Genomic DNA, 18,717 nt, shown 5'->3' with positions numbered 1-18,717 from the left:
CATCTGGAAAATAGACAACTTTTTCTTCACTTTGCAACTTTCTCCTGACTCGAGTGAGGAGTACATGAGGACACTCTGTGTCCTTCATGGCATTGTCTCAAGGGCAAAGTATAGCGACAAAACGGAGTACCACGATCCGTCCAAAGGTCCCCAAGACCCTCAGCATCCCGTCCCCACTCAGTGCCCCTCCCCAGGCGCATTGTGGGAACTGGGGAGCCAGGGACACTGCTGAGGCGTCCTGTGATTGTGGCCTGCCTTTCTCCCCGCCAGGGTCTCCACCCCTCTAGGGGGCCTGTCAATCACACTGTCTTCCCTTTGAAGCTCCACTGACTCTCCAGGGTGTCACAGTCTACTCTGCCCCCCCCCCCCCCCCCCCCCCCCCCCCCCCCCCCCCCCCCCCCCCCCCCCCCCCCCCCCCCCCACCCCCTCCCCAAATCTCTCCACCCCATCCCCTCCAGTGACCTCTCGTCTAAATCTGTTGGTCCACTGTCCCCGAAGTTATCCCGCCAGCTCGCCATTATCTTCCGTCTCTAGCTATGCACAAAAAAAAAATGAACCAATAGGGAAAAAGGAGGGAGCTTAGATTCACTTTTGCAAACCAAATACGGTTTAAAATGGTAAGGCGTCATGAGAGAGTAAGCGCATAAGCTCAGGGACAGACACGCTAGGTGGATTCCTAGTGCTCGCTAAATTCAACTCRGAGTGACACTGACACCAATGACTCCTTTGTCTCCCCATTCCCCAACAGAGTCGSGATAAAAATTCCAGCGTGCAGCACGTTAAAAGATGAATAAAGGCTGATTAGGGTTATCATTTTTTACGCAGAACAGGTGCCGCTAAGACATCGCAACAATACTCAATTAGAGTAGTGTTACGTAAATCTGTATTCCAAAAAAAAGACGAATTTGCAGTGCTTACTCAAGATGTCGCTAGATTGTGCTAAGTGCTGGTGGTGAAGTCAAACATAGCATAGCAAGCAAAGCAGGTTTGCAGGATAGCTCACTGGACCAGACATGTAAAACCTTAGACTTGTTGATGGGTTGTTTAATAAGACGTGATGAAATGTGTCTGGATTTGTTGTGAATCAAACAGCTGTGTTCACACCTCTGAATCAGTAGGTAGTGTGGCTAGTAGGTTTTCATTGTCACTCATTGATGCCACCAGATTTAAAGAGCCCCATTGTCATCATCTGGCTGTGCCATTTTGTGTGTGTATGGTGCGTGCGTGAGTCTGGTTGCATGTCCATGTGTGTGTGCGTGTGTGTGCGTGCTCATGCGTATGTGTGCATGTGCGTCCTTGTGTGTGTCTATGTGTGTGATTGYGTGAGTCCACTGTAAGAGTCTGTGTCACACCTCTGATATAATTAATTGAGAAAGTGAGCCAGATAGCCAGAGCCTGGGATTGCTGAATACGAAGTTCTAGGCTTAAATGTAAGTCAGCAAGGACAAAGTCAAGATAATGGAGGGTGCCTAAAGTTGTGTGTTGCAATAAAATAGCATAAAAACTRACATTTCTTCAATGTCAGCAGCTGTATTGACACAGTGAAATGCCAACGTTGTTCTCAATTATCACACCACTAACACCTCACCACTGACCAATTAACCACTGCTAGCTCGTYGCTAATTAGGCCRTCTTCAATTAACACCACTAGCACTARSCCACTATACTGCTGATGCAACCTTTTTCCATCAATCTGAAGCCTCTTCTTCCTGCTGCTACTGTATCCTGATCACTAGCATTGGCAACTGTCTCTTTACTATGATGTCATCAGTGTCTAACAACACCTCACCACTGACCAACTAACCACTGCTAGTCGCTAATTGCTATTTCTGTTAACGCAACTAGCACAAGGCTACAAGACAACTGATAGTGCCTTTCTTTTCTATTAATCTGTGTGTGGGAAGCGTCTTCCTCATGTYGCTACTTCTATTGTATCCAATATATTATTGTAACGATCCTCTCTATACGAGCCATGTTACCATTTCCACCAAGTTACCCTACTGGCGCGGTTGCGTAAGGTGTTTGCCTTTCAAGCCAGCGACCCAGGTTCACTTTCCTGCCCCGCCGTTCCCTACACTATGTTATAGCTACTTATGTGATGTTATGACAGCGTATAAGTGTTATAATGCGACATAAATGTATCATAAGCATTATAAATGCGSTCACAAGTCTCTGTGGGTTTCATGAAGAGTGCTTCCTAGGTGTCTTCCTCATACTACATGTACTAAATCTCGATCACGATCACTGCCAACTACTAATGTCTCCATCCTATGATGTCATCAGCGTCCATTATTAATGTCGACACTGAAATTGGCCCCGAGGCCATTAGAGAACGCGACCACCATTCATCATGTGACCATCCCTGGCAGTGAGTCATGTGGAACACGCGAGGCGCCACACACTTGTACCTGGAGTCTACTGAAACCCCCGCCCATCTCTCTCCGTCATCCCCCGCATAGGGCAAGTGCAATGGGGCTAAGGTGTTGCCCCTCATTGCCGGCGCGCCCCTCACCAGACCAGGTAGTGGCAGCGGGCTGGCGGCCTCCGTAATCATCTGGTGCAGAGGAGATTATTCACTTTGACCTCTGTCACACTGGCACACAGTGTGTTGCTATGCTGCAACCTGAAGGCTCAGCAATGATTCTCAGATGCTAATTAGGATGCCATTTTGGGTTCTAAATGAGTGGGATATAAAAAGCAGACCAAAAATGATGTGTAGTATCAGCCAAATATATGTCTGATTCATTACACAATATATATCACATTATGCATATACAGTAGTTTCCACACACACATTTCTCTCTCAGGCACACACACACACACACACACTCTTTCTCTCAAACACACATGCACACACTCACAGTAGGGTACTGTTTTACAAATGATGAGGGATACTCATCTCTATTACTGCTATTCTCTGTCCCAGTTTTTGGGCTTCAGCTCAGATGTGTCTCTCTTCTCCTGGCTGCTCCTCTCTGGTCCACTAACCCAGTTACAGATCCAGCCAATATCTCCTTCTATGTCTTGTACTTTAGACAGGCACAGGCAGGCAAGCACTCACACACACAAACACATTGTTTTCTTTAGATAGGAACTTCTGTTAACACACGGTGGATTTATGTATCGTCGATGTATTTCAATGCATTATTGATTATTCAATCGTTCTGCCTCTTTGTTTACGTACGTTTGAACTGGTTGGGGTACAGGACAAATGACGTGACTGATCCTGGGATCAAATGAGTTGAACTGCCAAGTCCTCCCTGTTCTTCAACTATTGGGTTGAGGTCACTCATGAATATACACTAGCCAAATCACATTGAGGATTCACATGGCTTGACTTGGCATTTCATCTTTCAGCTGTCTGGGGGGGAAACCATTCTTCCTAAAACATTGCATCCCATTTGGTCGGTAGTTGGGGAGATGCATGATTGAGCACAGACATAGAGCACAGAATGGACACAGAGTGAGCGTGTGGGGATGACTGTATGAGAGAGAGAGAGAGAGAGAGAGAGCGAGAGAGAGAGAGCGAGAGAGAGAGAGCGAGAGAGAGAGAGAATTGTGTATCTGTGTGTGTTACAGTCTTTTTTATGAGGCACTCACTCCTGCACACAAACACACACGTTTGTTTCACTATCCTTGTGGGGACCAAACAATTGATTCCCATTCAAAATCCTATTTCCCTAACCCCTAACACGGAACCTAACCCTAACATTAACTCCAAGTCCCTAACTCTTACCCTAACCATAATTCTAACCCTAATCCTAATTGTAACCCTAACCCCTAAACCAAAATAGCCTTTTTCATTGTTGGGACCAACAAAATGTCCTCAATTGTCCGAACTTTCCTTGTTTTACTATCCTTGTGAGGTTAGTAAAACTAAACACACACACACACACACATACGCATACACACATCACAGTGTGTGGTTGCGGCTGATGAGGGACAGTTTTAAGGGTAATTGATTTTATCCTCTGCCTAATTTCACATCTCTCCCTCTCTCTTGAGCTTCATCAGCAGTCGGTCAATAGGCTAGCTGGCCAGGCTCGATCCGTTATTACCGCGGAAACACCTCAATCAGATCCCCATCAGTCAGTCACACTCATCACACACACACCGCCAGCCCACAACCTCTCTGGCCACAGTACAATCAGCACACACACCGCCAGCCCACACCCTCTCTGGCCACAGTACAATCAGAACACACACCGCCAGCCAACACCCTCTCTGGCCACAGTCCAATCACCACACACACATGCAGACACACTCACATACCTACACACACACACGTACACACATGCATACATACACTACCGTTCAAAAGTTTGGGGTCACTTGGAAATGTCCTTGTTTTTTAAAGAAAAGCACATTTTTTGTCCATTGAAATAACATAAAATATATCAGAAATACAGTGTAGACATTGTTAATGTTATACATTTCTATTGTAGCTGGAAACGGCAGATTTTTTATGGAATATCTACATAGGCGTAGAGAGGCCCATTATCAGCAACCATCACTCCTGTGTTCCAGTGGCACGTTGTGTTAGCTAATCCAAGTTTATCATTTAAAAGGCTAATTGATCATTAGAAAACCCTTTTGCAATTACGTTGGCACAGCTGAAAACTGTTGTTCTGATTAAAGAAGCAATAAAACTGTCCTTCTTCCAGAAACAAAGTCCTTTCTTCTGAAACTCGTCAGTCTATTCTTGTTCTAAGAAATTAAGGCTAATCCATGCGAGAAATTGCCAAGAAACTTTAAATCTCGTACAACACTGTGTACTATTCCCTTCACAGAACGGCGCAAACTGGCTCTAACCAGAATAGGAGGAGCAAGAGCTTAAGTACATTAGAGTGTCTAGTTTGAGAAACAGACTTCTCACAAGTCCTCAACTGGCAGCTTCATTAAATAGTACCCGCGAAACACCAGTCTCAACGTCAACAGTGAAGAGGTGACTTCCTCTGTCCAGTGTCTGTGTTGTTTTGCCCATCTTAATATTTTATTTTTAATTGGCCAGTCTGGGATATGGCTTTTCCTTGCAACTCTGCCTAGAAGGCCAGCATCCCAGAATCGCCGCTTCACTGTTGACGTTGAGACTGGTGTTTTGCGGTTAGTTTTGGACAAAATTTACAAAAAAATTGCTTTTCTTTCAAAAACAAGAATTTCTAAGTGACCCCAAACTTTTGAACGGTAGTGTAAATATTCTCATGCACATACACACAGAGATATGTACAGAGACACACGCACCTATGTGTGCATAAAGTATAGATACATATGTGCACACAAATACTGACATCCATTAGTATTGGAACCCCCTATCCAATCAATTGGAGTTGCTGATCATCTGTTCATTAGTTTGAATTACAGGAACTAGTGTACATGTATTATAACTGATAGAGCGTAGAGACCCCCGACATTCTCCTGATTTCTGTCACTTAAATTATCAATATCATTTTCACTGCTACATAAGCTAAATAAATAATCAACCAATCATCATTATCACCGTCTCAATTACCATCTCTCCTACTCCAATCAGGGTTTGAATGTGTCAGCTGGAGGCAACTGTGCAATTGGTTGCATGACTATGGCTTGATGATATAACGGTCAAATAAAAACGAGTAAAACATCGGGAAGCAGACTCAAATAACCTATGAAATAGCTAGGTTTAAATCCCCACATTGCCCCGCCTCCAGAGAGGATCCACCAGCTAGGTTTAAAAACAGGGTTGAGGAGCATGAGTCTGTGCTGGAACACTATGTAAATATGTGCTGCAGCCAGGGGGCATAGCCCCCACCTTCCCTGCTCTCTTACATGTACCAGACAGTCTGTGTGTTTGCTTTCCCTAACAGCCCCACCCATGTCCAGTTGGCAGATCTACACAGCTAGCCTGGACCGTCTCTGTTTGGTCATCATTATAGCTCCACTGCTCTCCCTGCTTTCTCTAATGCATGTCACCTGCATGAGGGTGTCACCGCTGGCAAAGCAAGGGTTAACTCTATTTTGTCGGCGTGTGTGTGTTGTGTGGTGTGTGTGTGTGTGTGTGTGTGTGGTGTGTGTGTGTGTGTGTGTGTGTGTGTGTGTGTGTGTGTGTGTGTGTGTGTGTGTGTGTGTGTGTGTGTGTGTGTGTGTGTGTGTTCTTGTCCGTGTCTGTGTGTATATATGTGTGTGTTTGTCCGTGCATCCCTGGCTGTGGCTATGTGTATGTAAAGGAGAAATTTGCCTGTCCTTGCCTAAGTGAATGGCTAGGATTAAGCTGACAGCCCACCTTAGTGATGGCGAAATAATTGGTTGTTCAGCTCTGTCCTTGTCAGAGCGCTGACAGTTCTGCAGATGTCCTGTGCGGTTCGCCAAAGGTTAGGCTCAGCTGGGGCCGTCGTTCATTAATCATTCTGCTCTGACAGTGCTCCGAGCAGCCCGCAGCTGCCACCCCGTCCCCCTCAATTTCTGTCACCGCCTTCCTCCCACCCCATCCAAGTCTCCCTCTCCCCCCGTGTGTGTGGGGGGGACATACACACAAACATATACACAAACATATACACAAACAAGCAGGACTATGCTTAGAATCCCATTTGCGTGAAAAAGATTAAATGTAACGATGTATAGCTATGGGAAACCGCATGCATTTATACACAGGTAGGACTGTTAGCCTAAATGGGCAGGACTGTTAGCCTACACAGTTTGAACTGTTAGCCTACATGAGCAGGACTGTTAGCCTACATGAGCAAGACTGTTAGCCTGCACAGGCAGGACTGTTAGCCTGCACAGACAGGACTGTTAGCCTACACAGTTATGGGCAGGACTGTTTTTTTTAGATCAGCTTTAATATTGCAAAAAGATTGTAGCTTCCATAAATGTAATTGTCTGCATCACTTCCAATCCCCATATATATTTTTTGCATATATATACACACATACATACACTTATAAATACATACAGTTGAAGTCTTAGGTTGGAGTCATTAAAACTTGTTTTTCAACCACTCCACACATTTATTTTTAACAAACTATAGTTTTGGAAAGTCGGATAGGACCTCTACTTTGTGCATGACACAAGTAATGTTTCCAACAATTATTTCACTTATAATTCAATGTATCACAATTGCAGTGGGTCAGAAGTTTACATAAACTAAGTTGACTGTGCCTTTAAACAGCTTGGAAAAATCCAGAAAATGATGTCATGGCTTTAGAAGCTTCTGATAGGCTAATTGACATCATTTGAGTCAATTGGAGGTGTACCTGTGGATGTATTTCAAGGGCTACCTTCCAAACTCAGTGCCTCTTTGCTTGACATCACGGGAAAATCTAAAGAAATCAGTCAAGACCTCAATTTTTTTTTTTTTTTTAGACATCCACAATTCTGGTTCATCTTTGGGAGCAATTTCCAAACGCCTGAAGGTACCACGTTCATCTGTACAAACAATAGTACTCAAGTATAAACACCATGGGACCACGCAGCCGTCATACCACACAGGAAGGAGATGCGTTCTTTTTCCTAGAGATGAGCGTGCTTTGGTGCGAAAAGTGCAAATCAATCCCAGAACAACAGCAAAGGACCTTCTGAAGATGCTCCACAGTTAAACGAGTCCTATATCGACATAACCTGTAAGGCCGAATTTTGGCCCATTCCTCCTGATAGAGCTGGTGTAACTGAGTCAGGTTTGCAGGCCTACTTGCACACGCTTTTTTTTCTTCAGTTCTGCCCACAAATTTTCTATGGGATTGAGGTCAGGGCTTTGTGATGGCCACTCCAATACCTTGACTTTGCTGTCCTTAAACCATTTTAAGTTGTCCTAAACAACTTGCCAAAACTATAGTTTGTTAACAAGATATTTGTGGAGTGGTCAAAAAACAAGTTTTAATGACTCCAACCTAAGTGTATGTAAACTTCCAACTTCAACTGTATACACATGTAAATACATATGTATACATCTACATACATATCTTTAAAAATATATATATGTTCCTTTATTACTCTCCAACCCTACCACCCCTCCCCCAATTGGAGCAAACTAGTGAACAACAACGCCTAGGCCTTTATTTCCAGCTTATACATACTATATACATTTTATGGACACAGTCTATTTTACAATTCTATTTTGTTTATTTTTACTCCTGTACTTCATCTACCCTCAACCTCTCCCATATATTTCTGATGTCAATTCTATTTACCATATCTTTCAGTGCTCTTTCACAGAAGTTTCTACTGTGCTCTTTCACAAAAGTTCTTAACCTATATATGTTTTACAGGCACAGTATGTTTTACATGAGTTATCTTGTTGTTATTAGTTGTTATTAGTCCCAACCTTCAGCTCCATTCTACCCCTCCCATCTGTCTCTGTTTGCCATACATTTTTCAACTGTGCTGTGATGCTTCAGAAAAGTCCTGAACCTTTCTATTCTCATTGTTTCTACCGATTGATACTTGATTTTTTATTTTTTTGCTAAAAGTATTATGATATTATTGATCGATTGACTATGACTTTTCAGATCACCCAGTAGTGCTATCTGCAGGGTTATATGCTATCCAGGTAAATATTTCAATTTGTCAGCCATTCCTGGACCTGTGACCAAAAACAAGCTACATATGGACAGTACCAAAACAAATGATCTAATGATTCTGCCTCTTCGCAGCAAAATCAGCAGAGCTGGGAAGGTTGTATCCCCCATATAAATAACATTCTATTGTTTGCAAGAATGTTGTATATCATTTAAATTGAACAGTTCTAAGTTTTGAATCTGGCGTCGTTGGAATCAGTACGTCAAAAAATCTCTTCCCAACTATTTTGCGATCTATATGGCACGGCTGTCAATTTTTTGGTCCTTATATGAAACTGGTATACTTTTTTATTTATCACAATTTTTCTTTAACGAATGATGGTCTTTAATGCAGGGCCGACAGACAAGTTCCTCACTTTTTCCCCCTTCCGCTTTCCTCTTCCATTTTTGCGATAATGGCAGGACTGTTAGCCTACATGGGCAGGACTGTTAGCCTGCATGGGCAGGACTGTTAGCCTACATGGGCAGGACTGTTAGTCTACATGGGCAGGACTGTTAGCCTACATGGGCAGGACTGTTAGCCTACATGGGCAGGACTGTTAGCCTACATGGGCAGGACTGTTAGCCTACATGGGCAGGACTGTTAGTCTACATGGGCAGGACTGTTAGCCTACATGGNTGTTAGCCTACATGGGCAGGACTGTTAGTCTACATGGGCAGGACTGTTAGCCTACATGGGCAGGACTGTTAGTCTACATGGGCAGGACTGTTAGTCTACATGGGCAGGACTGTTAGTCTACATGGGCAGGACTGTTAGCCTACAAGTGGACAAGCTGGACAAGTGGTAAAACAGGAAGGCAGACGAAATGCAAACATGCAATTTCAAGTGCACATTATCAGCAAATGATCAAATTCACTTATTTATGAAGCTCATGTGTTATCTGCATTGAATAATGGGCCATTGTTGTGCACACAATTTTAAATACTACATACAAAACTAAATGTCTTCCTCTACATTTCTCATAATCTCCCATTTCTAGGGGTGTGCCGCCATGGCCATACTCGGATTCGTAATCTGATCCGTAAATTGACAGATGATAGTCAGACCGGATGATAGTCGGACCAGATGTTTGAATATGCCGAAGAAGATGTTGGTAAAACAAATCTCCTAGCACATTTATAGACCAAACAAGCTGCAGTGGGCAAACAAGTTTGCTATCAGTCAGAATGCTTGTCAGGCATTACATTTTTGTTTCCCTACTCTCACCCCGTTTGTTAGATATTATCCACATTGATAGCTTGATAGCAAATGGTCTTGCCATTTGATGTATCGTAGTAGCAGGCTAACAAGAGGCAGCAGCAATCTGGATGATCAGACCAAAACAGAGAAGTGAATATCCAATCAGAGTAGCAGGATCAACGTACAGCCCGCCCTTGTCTTTACCGACAGGCAAACTAGCCAGTTGAGTTTAGACCACGTAGCACCTCACCTGACTGACATGAGAAATATGCGTGCTCCCACCCGAAAATGTCTTTTTTTCAGATCACGGAAATTTACAAAAAATACTCGGATCATAATCGTATCCAGGAAATTGCCCCTATTCGTTACAATACTTGTTTTGTCCGAGTATTTGGCAAACTTCTATCCATTATGTCACATTTAACACTTCATGAGTCCATTAATCCCAGTGCAGAACCTCTGTGTAAAAATTAACTAAATGATTTATGATGGCCAATGGCTAACTTGAGTAAAGATTCTACTGTATGGTGCAATTGCATTCTGGGAGGCTAAGCTAGCATCTCATGGTTTATGAAATATAGATATGGACCATATGTTGTCAATAAACAAGATGTGAACTTAGATGTTTAAACTCAGACCCATTTTTGATTGTATCTCATTTGTAAAATCTCAGTATAGGATCCTAGACACAGTCACAAATGACCTCTCAGATGACCCAACCCTGGTCATCACCATTTTGACCACGTCAGCATCATTTCACCACACCCCTCTCCACATCCTGCTTTCCATCCATCTAACCTATATTTTCTTCAACTTAGCTTTGTTCTCTCTTCTTACCCCTATACCCTCCACCTCTCCCTCCCCTGTAATCACCCTCCTCCACGCTTCCATCTCTCTCAGGGGTGGTGTACATCAGTGCATGCAAGGGAAGGGAGGGAACAAGGGATGGAGGGATGAAGGGAGAGGTGTAGATTGGGCACTAAGTGCTGTGAGGAGCTGAGATAAATCCTCCATTATGGCCTATCTGCTCCACCCTGGGCCTGATTAATGGCCGGTACTGGGCGGCGTGGTGTGAGCCACGTGGCAGATGCCCCTGAGAGGGTCTCTCTGTCTGCAGTGTGGCCCTCTGGCCCTCAATGGCCCCTGACCACCACCACAGCACGAGGTACTGACAGATGTCCTCCACGGTCAATGGACTCCCCAGGAGATAGACAAGCTGGATGTGTAGACCAAATAGATCCTTAATTAATGATTGAGAACCCTTGTAAAGCCTTATGTTGAATGCCAGGAGTGTTTCCTGGGTGTGTGAATTGACCAGGGAACACTCTTGGCCCTTGTTAAAAAAAAAAAATTATAGTATTTTTATTGCACTTTCACAACGTTCTCCCACATTAAGAGATACAGTAACAAAGATAAAATAAAAATGACAAAATAAATGAACAAACAGACTGAAATTATACACAAAAGCTCAGTTTAAATAAAGGAATTAGGTCCAACACATGGAACGTACAGTGTAATCCTGAGACAAGTAAACAACCACCATTCTAAGAAAATCCTTGCAGCATAATTTAGGGGCAGCAGGTAGCCTAAAGGTTAGAGCGTTGGGGCAGTAACCAGAAGGTTGCTGGATCACATCCCTGAGCTGACAAGGTAAAAATATGTTGTACTGCCCCTGAACAATGCAGTTAACCCACTGTTCCCCGGTAGGCTGTCATTGTAAATAAGATTTGTTCTTAACTGACTTGCCTAGTTAAATAAAGGTTAAATAAAAGAAGGTCAGCATCCTGGAGTCGCCTCTTCATTGAGACAGGTGTTTTGCGGGTACTATTTAATGAAGCTGCCAGTTGAAGACTTGTGAGGCGTCTGTTTCTCAAACTAGACACTCTAATGTACTTGTCCTCTTGCTCAGTTGTGCACCGGGGCCTCCCACTCCTCCTTCTATTCTGGTTAGAGCCAGTTTGCGCTGTTCTGTGAAGGGAGTAGTACACAGCGTTGTACAAGATCTTCAGTTTCTTGGCAATTCCTCGCAATAGCCTTCAATTCTCAGAACAAGAATAGACTGACGAGTTTCAGAAGAACGTTTTTTGTTTCTGGCTATTTTGAGTCTGTAATTGAACCCACAAATGCTGATGCTCCAGGTACTCAACTAGTCTAAAGAAGGACAGTTTCAATTGCTTCTTTAATCAGAACTACATTTTTCATCTGTGCTAACATAATTGCAAAAGGGTTTTCTAATGATTAATTAGCCTTTCAAAATTATGAATGAAAACTTGGATTAGCTAACACAATGTGCCAATGGAACACAGGAGTGATGGTTGCTGATAATGGGTCTCTGTACGCCTATGTAGATATTCCATAAAAAATCTGCCGTTTCCAGCTATAATAGTCATTTACAACATTAACAATGTCTACACTGTATTTCTGATCAACTTTATGTAATTTTAACGTACAAAAAATATGCTTTTTTTTCAAAAACAAGGACATTTTTAAGTGACCCCAAACTTTTGAACGGTAGTGTATATCCTATCAACGGGACATTAAAAAACGTAATATCTTATGTTTCACCGAGTCGTGGCTGAACGACAACATTAATAACATACAGCTGGCAGGATATACACTGTATCGGCAGGATAGAACAGCAGCCTCTAGTAAGAAACGGGGCGGAGGCCTATGTATATTTGTAAACAACAGCTGGTGCACAAAATCTTGGGAATTCTCTAGGTTTTGCTCACTAGAGGTAGAGTATCTCATGATAAGCTGTAGACCACACTATCTACCTCGAGAGTTTTCATCTGTATTTTTCATGGCTGTCGACATACCACCACAGAACGATGCTGGCACTAAAACCACACTCAATGAGCTGTATTCCGCCATAAGCAAACAGGAAAACGCTCATCCAGAGGCGGCGCGCTCCTAGTGGCCGGGGACTTTAATGCAGGGAAACTTAAATCAGTTTTACCTAATTCCTGTCAGCATGTTAAATGTGCAACCAGAGGGGAAAAAAACTCTAGACAACCTTTACTCCAGACACAGAGACACGTTCAAAGCTCTCCCTCATCCTCCATTTGGTAAATCTGACCATAATTCTATACTCTTGATTCCTGCTTACAAGCACAAATTAAGCAGGAAGCACCATTGACTCGGTCTGTGAAAAAAGTGGTCAGATGAAGCAAATGTTAAACTACAGGACTGTTTTGCTTGCACAGACTGGAATATGTTCCGAGATTCTTCCTATGGCATTGAGAAGTACATCACATCAGTCACTGGCTTCATCAATAAGTGCATCGATGATGTCTTCCCCACAGTCCCCACAGTGACTGTGTGTACATATCCCAACCAGAAGCCATGAATTACAGGCAACATTTGCCATGAGCTAAAGGGTAGAGGTGCTGCTTTCAAGGAGCGAGACTCTAACCTAAAAATCCAGCTATGCCCTCCGACGATGAACCATCAAACAGACAAAGTGTCAATACAGGACTAAGATCGAATCATACTACACCGGCTCCGACGCTCATCTGATGTGGTTGGCTTGCAAACTATTACAGACTACAAAGGGAAGCACAGCCAAGAGCTGCCCAGTGACACGAGCCTACCAGACGAGCTAAATAACCTCTATGCTTGCTTCGAGGCAAGTAACACTGAAACATGCATGAGATCAACAACTTGGATTTGGCATGGGTCCTCAGATCCTCAAAAGGTTTTACAGCTGCACCATCGAGAGCATCCTGACAGGTTGATTTACTGCCTGGTATGGCAACTGCTCGGCCTCCGACCGCAAGGCACTACATGTACGACCCAGTACATCAACGGGGCCAAGCTTCCTGCCATCCAGGACCTCTATACCAGGCGGTGTCAGAGGAAGTCCCTAAAAATTGACTTCAACCACCCTGGTCATAGACTGTTCTCTCTGCTACCGCACGGCAAGCGATACCGGAGCATTACCCCCAAGCCATAAGACTCCTAAACAGCTAATCAAATGGCTACCCAGACTATTTGCCTTGCCCCCCCCCTCCCTTCTACACTGCTGCTACTCTCTGTTATTATCTATGCATAGTCACTTTAATAACTCTACCTACATGTACATATTACCTCAGTTACCTTGACACCGGTGCCCCCGCACATTGACTCTGTACCGGTACCACCTGTATGATTTTGATTTGATAGCCCCGCTATTGTTATTTCCTGATTTACAAAGATAGTTGTCCAGTTTTGTTGACATGACGACCAGACAAAGACCAGAGATACGTTTTTCTGTCTTTTTTTCACACCTCTGTCTTTCATCTGTCCTTTTCTTTTTGTGTGACATGGTCCTTCCTGATGTGAAGTGAATCCAAAGTTCAGTGCAAAAGAGCCAGTGGGCTATTTTAATTATTTGTTATTCTTATCTCTTACTTTTTTGGGGGGTATTTTCTTAAAACTGCATTGTTGGTTAAGGGCTTGTAAGTAAGCGTTTCACTGTAAGGTCTACACCTGTTGTATTCAGCGCATTTGACAAATGAAATGTGATAAGATTTTATTTGAATTTCCTCGCATGTGCAACAATGAATCAGCTAAGTTAGCTAGCTAGTTAACGTGAGCCTACTAGGCTAAATATAGGCTACATATTGAACAACAATCGTCTCAGGCCAGTAGCACAGCATGTATATTTATGGTTGGATCAGAATTGCCGTCATAATCATTGGCCTATACAGAGAATTAAGTCCAAATCCCCATCTCCATCCATGGCTTTGGAAAGGGACGATTTAGCAAGCTAGCTACTGCAGGACATCAACACAAGCTGACTAGAAACAGTCAAGTTTTTCTGAAAATTATGTTTTGCTTAGGAAGTGATTTGATTGGTCTGAAACCAAATCCAAACTTGGCTAATAGTTTTACTTAATTTTTATCAAGGAAGGCCAAATTCTTGCTGGCATCAATCAATCAAATGCTATGGTGGCAATATGTTATGCTCTTTTGATCCAGACACCATCAGATACATGGGCTACACATACTGAGAGGTGCTGTTTCCTTCGCTCTGATGATTTCTCTGGTGAGATTCAGCCATTCAGTCAAAATTATGAAAACACTGAGAGGTGAAAGATAAATTATTTTCTCATTTTTATTGGTAAAATATTTGACCAACACACGGCACATGACAAAAGATGGATACTTACAGAATATGCTAATGTAGGCTCTGTTTATCTTTTTGTCTCATTCCTAATGATCAATGTATGGCTAAAGGACCTTTACTTATAAGCCTATAGTATGGGATGATGTTCCATCTTATGCAACATACAGTATTACCCTGCAGATGAATAGACTAGCATGCTAACCACTATTTGACTGTTCTCTTTCACTTTTGCATTGTTGTCAATCGTTTCCCTATGAAATGTGTCAAAAGTGACTGATTACTTGTATTTTCATATAAAATAGTGTTTTGGGGCACAATCATTGACTCACATGTTGTGCTAGAAAAAGAAGGAGTGTGGCGCCACGTGTTTACTTTTTGCATGGGATTAGCAGAGAGGAGGCTGGTGAGAGGATCTATAGGAGTACGGGCTCATAATGGCTGGAATCAAATCAATTGAACGGTTTCGAACAAATCAAACATATGGAAGCCACATGTTTGACTTATCTCCATTTATTCCTTTCCAGCCATCACAATGAGCCCGTCCTCCTATAGCTCCTCCCACCAGCCTCCACTGTATTAGCATGCTAGGGGCTGTGGAAGACAGTGGAGGACCATATGCTCCCCAAGCTAATGAAATACTGTTATCACCATGGCAGCCTGCAGTGCAACCTCACTAGCATGTTTGCAACTTGCCTTTCAAAACGTAAGCCACAGATGCAGGCTAGCTGGCTAGCTAATAGTTCATTCTCATTTAGGCAAACTCCCATTTTAGGATGTCCAGCCTAACACTTACCATTCACTGCACCTTTGTATCTCTTCCACTGGTTCCCTTGGAGCAAACGGAGCTTAGGGAGGACTGGGGATAATTGTAACACAGGACATTTTTAATACTTGCAATATCTCCACGCAGAAACAAGCTAGAGTGATATAACTCACTCTGCACAGTTTTCCATTACAGGCCTATGTATTGACCTTCCACCTCTTGGAACTACATCTGTCTACCTTTAGAATAGCAATTGTGTCCCCAGAACCAACCTGGGCTATGTACTGACATCAGCAGTATGGGGAGGGGTGGAGGGTGTTGGTTGAAGGCAGGTGGGTGGGGAGCTCTGCTCTGTTGTGCAAGTCGGAGGAAATTCCCTCTCTTGTTCAGTCAAAACAGCACTTTTCCCAGGAGACCAGCTAGCTACAATATACAGACAAAACACGACATGGAAACGAATAGCTGGCAGGATAAATGAAGATTTAAAAAGAGGAGGTGAGATGTAAAGTGAAGTTTGGGGTGCATTAGAAACTGAATGCACATGAGGAAGTGAAGGGACTCAACCAAATCATGACATGAGGCGACGCTGGAAGTACTTACCATACATAGGCTACAATATAAATATTCTATATCACATGACTATGCCAATGGGTATTCATTCAGAAAATGGTCCAAATCAACGGTGGTCATACATGTATGATAATCTGCATTACCATGAGTGCTTAAGGGCTAAATATCTAGGATCTAATCTGAATCTGATCTAGTCTACAGTAAAGCCTACATCCATTGTAGTTCATCAGTCACTACAGAAAGCCAATATATATAAAAACACTCTCCAGGTGCAAGGACATCTAAAACTGGAGGAACTGGAAGACATATCACCCCTGCTGATAATAAGCATGCAAAAATGACAGATCCTTTGCCATTCACGGGAAACATAGCAGGGAGTTTCTTTGATTTCTCCCTCAGAGATTACCTATGTATCATAAGTGTATGTAGATCATTCGGATGCAGTCACACCCCCTTGTGACTCTTCTACCAGCGTATAGTGAGAACACTGGGAGAGGCTCGGCTCACATGACTGGCCCTAGTCACATGACGGGGTCCTCCGAGGATCTCATCAGCCTGTATGTAGATGTGTGTGCTGAGTGAGTGATTGCCCAAAGCTGGAAATTGGTGTAGAGGGCTTCACGGGGGAATTGGAGAGACGAGTTCTCAGGCGCACACACATATACACACACAGGCACATACACACACAGACAGGCGAACGAGCACACACACACACACACATACACACCATATCCATATATGCACAAACACACACACACCAACCTGGCATGATTAAGGTTCTATGCAGAGGGTTTTTTGAGTGCTTCTGTGCTGTGGCTGCTTGTTTTCCCTACTGAATATATGAGGCATTGTCACAGTATTCTCCAAGCAGGATGAAACCATCATTTCAAACGCAAGATCAGCTGTAATTATATTGTAATTTGAAATGTGAAATATACTGTAATAGTAAAACATTTGAATTTCCCTACTATAGAATTATAAATAATATTTTTCCAAAGCATACCCTCACTACTTCATTTAGTACTCCATCGTTGTCCAGCTAGTTGTCAGTAATGGAGATTTAAAACGGCTAATGTTGTTCGTTTACCTTAATCTTATCTTAATTAGCCACTGGTCTCTAATCGATCTTTGATCAATCAATGATTCTGATCAGGTGAGATCATGGGTGCTGTAGAGATATCAATGCTGTGATGGATGATTGATAGTACCACCGCAGCAATCGATTATGGCGGATGGAGCCGATAAGAATCCTACTCATTTACAGCCTATTGCTTCGATTGCATTACCCACAGCCTAGCCTCAACGTTTTCTATGTCCCATGTCTAATGAATGAATATCAACACTATAAAGATGGGTTTGATTCGTATATGTTTGTGTTTAGTTAGTGTCAAACTGTTGTTCATCTTTAGGAAGCCTAAATGTTTAAGTTAAAATCAGGTAAATATTTAAGACCTATTAGCTATACTATAGGGATGGATAGAGTAGGGATGGATAGACTTAACTAATATCTTTAGGGTAAAATCAGGTATGTGTATAGGATGTGTTTCATAAGGATGGAAACGTTAACACGTTTAGGGTAAAATTAGGGTAGAACCTTTAGTGCACCATGTAGGGAAGGAGAGGGTCATATTAGGTGAATATGTCACTACAGTCCCAGATTTGTGTACACCTCTCAGACCGACCTCGACACGTCCACACAGACAGTCACATCCCATGGCCACTCGGTACCGCGGTCCGCCGGGTCCCCCTCTCAGCGGATTAGGGGTGAGGGGGGTGATTTGTTACCCTTTTGGGAGGCTGTCTTGGACGCTCATTTCCCCTGCTGCATATTCTGCCACCCCCTCCCGCCAACCCCCTTCCACCCCCACTCTCCTTCTGCATTTTGATGAATAGCCAGCCACATGAAGGCAAGCAGCAGATCTCGCCACCAAGGTTACAGTAACCTGGGCTMGCATCTGGGGCTACCTGCCTCCAATTAGCACTGGAGAGAGGGAGCGAGGGAGAGGGGGGAGGAGGGAGGAGAGGAGGGGGGTGAGCAAGGCAAAGGAATGGACCAAACATCCGCCTTTATGGGCACTAAATCTGCATGGCAATTTCTCTGCGCCGCTCACCGGTGCTTCGATTACTCCGCCCCTCACCCCCTCCAGCAGGTTTATGTCTAGCCGCCTATCTTTTGTCACTGATCACCCGGCCCCGCTCTGATTACTGGTTGAGAATGTTATGGATCGCTCTGAAGGACAGGGTGGACGCAAACCCCAAATGGATGTTTTTTTCAGTGTAATGCGGCTATAGCCTAGGTAGATGGGGAGGCTGTTGGAAATCGGAATACGGATTGGTTCGTTTTTTGTCGGTTACCGCGTTGGGCCAACATTTTGTACAGTCAAGTGATTATCAATATTCCTTAAGATGTATATGTAGATATAGGGAGGAATTATGGAAGAAGTAGAGCAATTAGAAGAAATTAAGAGGGAAATTGTCAGTACTACAATTTAAAATATACAGTACAGTATGTAAAAACTGTATGTGGAACCCCAATGTATAAAAA

This window comes from Salvelinus sp. IW2-2015, linkage group LG35 (assembly GCF_002910315.2).
Source record: "Salvelinus sp. IW2-2015 linkage group LG35, ASM291031v2, whole genome shotgun sequence".
Classification (NCBI taxonomy): domain Eukaryota; kingdom Metazoa; phylum Chordata; class Actinopteri; order Salmoniformes; family Salmonidae; genus Salvelinus; species Salvelinus sp. IW2-2015.
Note: the sequence above shows the minus strand (reverse complement) of the source record.